Genomic DNA, 6,218 nt, shown 5'->3' on the forward strand with positions numbered 1-6,218 from the left:
AAAAGGTAGTAGCATACCATAACTCCTTTTTAAGATTATGTTCTTTTATGGTGCGTGAGGCTGCTTTTTTTCCCCATTTTTAACTTTGATGCAGCCTTTTAAAAGCACAAGAGAGATGTATCTTAATGCAGAATGGAAAAAAAAACTGATCTGTAAAAATTCACAATTACAAAGGTTAAAGTATACATAAACCCCAACTTATTTTTTTCATTTTGGTAATAGAAGAAAGGTAGGTGTGAGTTTGAAAGGTTTATACACTGTCAGCACACCAGTAAAAGTGATTTCCCCTTAATGTTTGTTCTAGTGACTCAAAGTATTGAATTTTCTTATCAGCACAACTGATTCTCCTTTTGCTGCTTATTTGTCCCTAGTATGAGTTTTGCTGTACAAGAAATAGTAGAGGCTGATGTTCAAATTCAGTTACTTCAACTGTTTTGCATTAAAAAACATTTTTTTAAAGCTGTATTAATGAATACAGCTCTGCATTTATTTGTGTCTTAATATTTCTCCAGGTGTTTTAGCTTTTAACTATATTCACATTTCTATTGCCTTTCTGGTATTTTTTGAACTGTATGTTTTTTTAATTGTAGAGAGCAAGATGTAATGTAAAATAGCGATAATATATCTTGATACATTTTCAAATAAAACAATGTCAGTTGTCAATGTTTTAATAACCTTAAATGCACTTGGTTTCATTGTATAAATAAGTTAAATTTGTGTTTTAAAAAATGTGTGTGAAATCTAATTTATGTATCTACTGTCATTAAACTTTTATATTGTGACCTATTCATTTTACAATTTTGAAACCTATTGTATAACTTTTTAAGACTGACATACAGTTAAATTAAAATTTCTCTTAAATTTGTATCTCCAGAAGATGGCATTGTGGATACAGATATATGAGTGTGCCAACATCCTAAATATATTGCAAAATGTATTCAAAAGAAGGAAATGTGGACTCTAGAGGCACAGCTATAGCGTTGTAATACAAAATACATTTTTATTCTTTAAAATTCACATTATTGATGTTAAAAACAAAACATGCTGTTTGATCTAAACAACACCATCTAACTCCACCATTACCACAGTGGAACAGATCGATCAATAATGATTCAAAATGAGATGATGTCAAATGGAAGGAGCAGCTAGTTGGTGGTAGAGACTTAGTGAAGAAAACTCTACATGTTACACGCCCTTAAGCGCTTTTTCAGGAGATTGCAGTGGTGCATAATATACAAAACAATATACACAGGCAAACCTGTCGGGATCATCAACCAATCAGCGGTTTCTCATTCCTTAAAGGGATTGTAAAGTGATTTTTTATTTTTTTTTAAATAACAAACATGTTGCAGCTCGTTTTGCACAGAGTGGCCCCGAACCTGGTCTTCTGGGGTCCCTCGGCTGCTGTCTCTGCTTCCTCCCGCAGGTGCTTCTCGCATGGTGAGAAGCATCTGCGGGCACGCTCCCGTGATACAGCGAGCGGCTATAGCCACCGGCTGTATCACACGGCCCAGGCGCTCCGCGTCAGTGGATGTGATATACAGCAGCACGAGCCAATGGCTACGCTGCTTTCCATCCATCCACTCCAGCGGCCAGGCTGGACGTTGGGGGACGAGCGCGGGACTTTCGAAGGGTCAGGTAAGTAACACGGGGGGGGGCTGGGGGTGCAGGCACTGTCAGATGTTTTTTCACCTTAATGCATAGAATGCATTAAGGTGAAAAAAACATTTACCTTTACAACCCCTTTAAGCAATATAGAACTCAAAGGGTCCTTATAACTTTTGTGGGATGGGGGTAATAACCATATACGCAACAGCCAAACTAGGGAACTTTGAACCAGGCGCTAGTACCATGTACATAGAAAGGGGAAGCCCAAATTGGCTATTCCTTTGTAAAGTCCACTTTAAATGTAGGGGGCCAGTAGAGCTCCAACAGTGTTAAGGCCAGAGCCAGTACATGTAACAAACACCCACCGAGAGATACGGACGGTGAATCTTTGTTACATTTACTGGCTCTGGCCTTAACATTGTTGAAGCTCTACTGACCCCCTACACTTAAAGTGGACTTTACATAGGAATAGCCATATTGGGCTTCCCCTTTCCGTATGGTACTAGTGCCTGGTACAAATTTCCCTGGTTTGGCTGTCGAGGATTACCCCTGTCCCACAAAAGTCTTAAGGACTCATCAAGCTCTATATTGCTGCATGCATGAGAAACCGCTGATCGGTGGATGATCCTGCCAGGTTTGCCTCCGTATATTGTTTAGTATATTATGCACCACTGCAAGCTCCTGAAGAAGCGCTTAAGGGCGTGCAACATGTAGAGGTTTCTTCACTATGTCTCTACCACCATTTGACATCATCTCATTTTTAATCATTATTGATCGATCTGTTCCACTATAGTAATAGTTGGTTGTGTTAGGTGGTGTGAGCGTTGTTTAGACCAAACGCCATGTTTTGTTTTTAAATGTCATGTCAATAATGTAAATTTTAAAGATTAATAAAAGTTTATTTTGTATTTCAATGCTACAGATGTGCTTCTAAAGTCCATGTTTCCTTCTTTTAAATACATTTTGCAATACAAATAAAGAGATTTTTAGGCAAATGGGATGTGCATTCAGGGTCACTTAGCTTGTATATCTTTTTGGGGTGCTTTAAGATTCTTTCAAGTTCCTTTAAGATGTGCTTCTGACCGAATTCTAAATTGCACCAAGCTGCATTTACATTCCCATTGACTTGTGTTGTGTGAAAAGCAATGCTGATGCAAACTATGTACTATGTACTAGGTTATCATTTAACCTCCATGATCCTTGCGGTTTCCTATAGTCAGTCACCGCCGAATCCATGATTATCAGAGCATGATCTGACCACAGGACACTCCCAATTTTAAAGGAAAGAGTCATCATCATTCCTAATTGGCTAATAAAGAAATAATCTAATCTATGGTATGTGTTATGTATAGTCAAGTAATAAGAATAATTTTTCTCTGATGTTGAATCCTCCATAGGTCCACCAATTGGTGTTTTTCAAATATCTGTTTAAACTCTTTTAGTTGGCCACTATTTTTATGTGGACGAGTCCATGTTGTATCTAATTTTGAATCCATTACAAAATTGAGGTCACCTTCAATAGCTACCATTCATTCTGCTTTTTCCATTGCCTTCATATAAACCTGTATTCCAGTCTTAATCTCATCATAATTTGGCAAGTAATGATTAATGACTGTAAAGATCTTTCCATATGATGAGATTTTTAAGATTAAAAATCTTCCATCTCTACCCTTCCATGTTTGTAGAACTTGATGGGGTAAGGTTTTATGGATTGCAATGGAAACTCCTTGAGATTTAGAATATAGGAATGAATCATGGATCAATGTTGGATACTGTCTATTACATATATCGGGAATGTGGTCTGAATGAGTATTCCCATCTCAGTCTCCATTCCCTAAAGAAGGGGTCTGTGGAAGGAGAGAGAGACTGCCACATCTCATGTATGTGTTGTCTCCACTCTCCCCACCCCTCCCCCAGAAAAGAGGGACTCTATCAAAAAACAATAAAGTTACTATAAATCAGGGAATATCTTATGGAGGACAAAGGGCAACCACTTCTTCATATGTGTCGCCCTCTCCCTTCCCACTGCAGCAACACTCTTATTCTAAAACATACATCTCCATTTATATCACACCCTAAACCATTTCCTTATCTAAACATATCAAGTTTTATTATGAACATGCAGATCAATCCCAGGGACACAGGGGGATAAAGCAGAGGATAAAAAAAAAAAACCTTATTATATGTGATGTACTGTAAAGTGCATAAATAAAACTAGGTGTGTTTACTTCCTAATCTTCTTTCCATTCCCCCATGTCCTACTTATTAATTCCATTTGGTGTATGTGACATGTAATAACAATGTATGGATATTTATATAAGGATTTTGGAGAAAGAAAAAAAGTTTGTTTCTGTCCCCTTCTATATGTGAAACGGTGCTCTTGTATTATCAGTGGTCTATAAACTATATAGACCATATGTATATTGTTATATCTCTTCTACTGTGATGCCCCTATTAATCACAAATGTGCTTTAGAGTGTACATATTAATACATCTATTGAGTTATATATCCCTAGTGGAAGAAAAAAAACAAAAAGAATTTCAACCCTCATCCCCATTCCCTTATTCCCTCCCCTCCATCCCGCACCCAAAGTCCTACCTTATTTCCAGCTATAATTCTCTCCCAAGTTCTTTCTTTTTGTTTATTTTCCTTTTTAAACGTTTCTCCTCTAATTATTGGGGTGATCTGGATCTTGAATTTTTCTCCTTAATATGGGCGCTGGTATAAGTCTTGACTCTGTGTAGATTCTAGGCCACTGAGGTAGTTCTATTTCAGGGATTTGGAGAGTTTTAAAAGATCCAGGAAAATCTTCTATACCACAAAATGTGGCTTTTATGCCTTTGTTACACCTGCAATTGAAATGGAAATCTCCATCTATACTAAATGTCTCTTTCCTGAAGAAGCTCCAAGATAGGTTTCATAGCTTTTCTTAAAACCAGCGTGTCTAGAAATGTCATGGAACAATATCAACTGAACCCCTTCAAAGTTTACAGTTTTACATTGCCGAGCCACTAACGTTATTTTTTCTTTTATTTGAAAACAGTGTATTCTACAAATTACATCACTTGGTCTTGTTGGGTCTGTCCTTCTAGGCCCTCCAGATCCATGAGCATGATCAATTATTATCTCTGTTGTAGGGAAGTTTTGTAATAGGGTATTAAAGAGGACGTAAACCCTGATGGGTTTACTTCCTCTTTCATTCCCTGCAAAGGGAAAGCATAATGGACTACTATGCATTGCATAGTAGCCCATTATGTGTCACTTACCTGACACAGGAGCCGGCGATGTCACCGCTGTCCCCTTTAGTCCGGCGCATCCATCTTTTCGGTGGGGTCTCGCAGCTCCGCCACTGTCATTCGGCAGAGCCGTGATGACGTCACTTCCGCGCATGCGCACGGGAGCCGACAGGCGCGCCAGCTCCGTTGTTGGAAATGCCGCGCTCAGTGCGCCTGCGCACCGCTGTCTACGGCGCATGCGCCGTAGACAGCGGTGCCTGTCTTCGGGCAAATATCTCCTAAACCGTGTAGGTTTAGGAGATATTTCTTGGACCTACAGGTAAGCCTTAATCTAGGCTTACCTGTAGGTCAAAGTGGTTTGTAAGGGTTTACAACTACTTTAAAGATGCCCTGTAATATTGATGTTAGATCTGCTGAGTTAATGGTTTCACCCGGTCTATCTTCCAGGTCCGCCATGGTGATGTCATTCCCACACATGCGCAGGGGAGCCATCATTCACTGCACACGTCTCTGAAGGAACGGCACAGGTAGCCGTTCCTTCAGAGCCCATGTGCCGATGATGTCATTGGCTGCATATAATGTAAATATCTCCTAAACGGTGTACGTTTAGGTTATATTTACAGTACCTATAGGTAAGCCTTATTATAGGGTTACCTACAGTATAGGTACAAATTATGCACATGAGTTTACTTCCTCTTTCGGTACATTTTATCCACCAGATATTGGTGAATGTCAACAATGAACATTCATTACGCTCCTATAAACATGAAAATGCAGATCCCTGGATATAGCAAACAAGCTCCTAGGTGGCGGTTAAATTAAGAATTAATCCAAGACAAGGAGGGTGGCGAAGTAGTAAGTAGAGAATTAGAAAAGTATTTTTTAATGAATGAGACTGAGGAGATTTCCGGGCAAGTCCTGTGGGACGCCCACAAGACGTATATTCGCGGGATCCTGATCGCCCGGGGTTCGCAGAAAAAAAAAGAACGGGCCAAAAGGATCAACAAATTAAGGGAGGAAATTCTTAGTACAGAACAACAACATAAACTGGGTATTGTAGATAAAAAGATATATCAGAAATTATTATCTAGAAGAGAAGAACTACGTGGGTTAATGGAACAAGAAACCAAAAAATATTATAATCAATTAATGAAAGTAAGATATCAAGACGGGAATAAACCCACTAAATACTTAGCTAATATGCTCCAAAAGAAAAAAGCTACCAACTATATAGAGAAAATACAAACAGAACATGGGGATATGGTGTATACTTCAAAAGAAATAGCAGAATCCTTCAAAACATATTATGGGAGATTATATGCAGTAAAAAACAAGATGAAGAGCACAGGAGGGAAAACAAAAGAAATAGATGA

The sequence above is a fragment of the Lithobates pipiens genome, unplaced genomic scaffold, assembly GCF_037356315.1.
Source record: "Lithobates pipiens isolate NorthernLeopardFrog02 unplaced genomic scaffold, aLitPip1_a1.2 Scaffold_13, whole genome shotgun sequence".
NCBI classification, from domain to species: domain Eukaryota; kingdom Metazoa; phylum Chordata; class Amphibia; order Anura; family Ranidae; genus Lithobates; species Lithobates pipiens.